Source organism: Lipotes vexillifer, unplaced genomic scaffold, assembly GCF_000442215.2.
Source record: "Lipotes vexillifer unplaced genomic scaffold, Lipotes_vexillifer_v1.1 scaffold629, whole genome shotgun sequence".
NCBI classification, from domain to species: Eukaryota; Metazoa; Chordata; class Mammalia; order Artiodactyla; family Lipotidae; genus Lipotes; species Lipotes vexillifer.
Window position 1 is genome coordinate 2,949,232 of NW_006774188.1, and position 2,529 is coordinate 2,951,760.

A 2,529-nucleotide genomic window follows, 5' to 3' on the forward strand; every position below is an offset into this window, starting at 1 on the left:
GGGGGGGGGTGTGGTGGCTCGGCTTCCCCGCCACCCCACTCCTCCTTCCTGCCTATTGGAGAGCAAAGAGAGTCCCCGAGGCTGGCCCTGGATCGCCCTCCTCCCTTCAGTAGGAGGGGGCAGAGATCCAGAGGACCCCGTGGCTCAGTCCCTTGGACAAGTAAGCTCAGGGAGGATGCAAGGGAGGAGGTGGCTGCAGAGGACTGCCACCCTGCTGGGCACAGACCACGCCATCTGGGGCTGGCCCTGGGGCCGGCTGGGCCTTGTCCTCCACCTGCTCAAATGTGCTTCCACCAACCAGAGAAAACCCATTTACTAGTTTTTCTAATAAATCAATAACGCTCCATATTTCCGTTTCTTATTTGACTCGCCTATTTCCCTTTGAACTGGACCAAAGGGGGCTGGTGGATTGAGCAAGGCAGAATCTGTGAACACAGGACCGCCATGGAGACAAGAGGCACAGCCAGACCCTGGCTCGTCCTTGGAGTCTTATGGGAACAACTCTGCTGGCACCTAGGTTCTGTGCTTCACTTGAGACCCTGAGAAAAGCTCGCTTATTCATGCATTCAACCATCTTGAGGGCCTGCTGCAGGCCTTTCCCCACGGAGCTCAGGACAGAGATCTGAAAATCAGAATCCACACACCTGGGGTTCATCTCCGGAGGCGCAGTTTCAATTGGTCTGGGTGGGTGAAACCTAGACATCAGCATTTTTCAAAAAGTTCTCTGCCCTGATGATTCCAGTGGACAGCCAGTAAGAACCACTGAGCTGGTCCAGGGTTCCCAGGTATAACCTAAGGATCACCTGGGGAAGGTGTTGACTACTACTCCCCAGCCCTCACCTCCTGAAGAGTCTGAGTCAGAGAGTTTGAGAAGCAACAACTCATCCATCTTCTTTAATTTACAGAGGAGGAAAAAGCATGAGTTTAGGTGACCCAGCTAGTTAAATGCAGGGCTGGATCTCCTGACTCTCACTCTAGTGTGTGGCTACTCATCACAATCAGAGACTTGTCTAGTAGGAGCCAGCTCTCAGCGACTGTGCAAGTGCCCACAGACCATTCTGACCAGCTGGCAGAACATGGGCCAGCCCTGCTCTGCTTCTGCTCAGGAAAGGCCTCCACTTGCCTCTGATATTCCCTTGACCTCATTAGACTCAGCAGACCCATCTTCAGGCTGAGTCCGTCCTCCTAGGTCAGAAGACCTGCAAGACAGCTCTACCACCTGGCCCTGCAGCCCCACTCCTCCCAGGCCCCAGCCAGAAGCAACAGGGCGAAACGAAGCTGGTCCACCAAGGAAAAAAAAGGCAGAAAACCCAGTCAGAAGTAGGAGGCAATCCTACGCCTTTTGAATCAAAGACACTTTTGAGAATAAGATGAAGAATGAGGCTCCATCCCAGAAAAAATGCATCTGTACCCCTCACCCAATACTGCCAGCCACTTAAGATATTTCTAGGCTCCAAGTTGAGAATCCTTGCCCCCTAAGATGTCTCCTGGGAACTAGCAAGGGAGAGAAGAATAAAAGGCACCAGACGTGGAAATATCTGCCTGTTAGAAAAACGTTCCACCCCCACCCCACCCCTTTCAGTCCAACTTTGGCACCTGGGGAAAAGAGCTAAAGGCTGGCACGGTGCCCCCTGACCTTACCCCAGACAGGACGCCAGGCTGTGGGGAGACAGAAGCCCGTGGGAACAGAAGTAGCAGAACAAGTCCCCTCCCACACATCCTGCTGCCCCAGCCTCCCGCGCCAGCACCTGGGGCCTCGTGCTTCGTGAGCATGGCTGCAAATGAGCACATGTGGAAGCAACAAGCCCACGTCCCGCTTCCCCTGAGACAGGCCTGGGCACGATCGCCTCTCCCCAGCCCGGCCAGACACCAGTAAGGAGACCACTCAACAGGTTGGTTGGTCAGCAGTGGTTATTACACCATTGGCAAATAACAAAATGTGTGTACATTAGTGACAACCACGGGGCCAGCGAGACAACCCACAAAAGTACCTGAACAGAGTCCACGACATTCTTCCCAGGAGGGAAATCAACAACAGCACACACATACACACACGCTCGAGCACACCAACATACCACAGGGTAGAAAGCAATAAATTATGGGCCTCGTTCCTGCCCGGATCCTAAGAAAAGGCACAGTTAAAGAGCAAAGCCTCCCCAGGCCACACTCCTGTGTGTCCCCTGGGTGGGCCCTCAGTCTGGCAGCAGCCAGGCAACACTGGAGGCCTGAGCAGGGCTCGCTCTCCCTGGGAAGAGATGAGTTTAACTATCTGGCCTCTTACTAGAGAAGAACTATATACAAGGGAAGCGGCCACACTGGCCTCGGAGGGCAAAGGGGCTCGCAAGTCACTGGCGCGCCTACGGCAGGTGAAGGCCCTTGCCCGGTGCCCCAGGGCGCTCTCCCAGGGGCGGCCTTTCTGAGGGCCCCGGGTGGGGCTCGGGTGAGCACGGTGAGCCCAGGCTGTGAGCGAGGATGCCACCGTTCCTCCCGGTCCCTCGGCACGGCTGCTCCCTCCCCCAGGACTCAGTG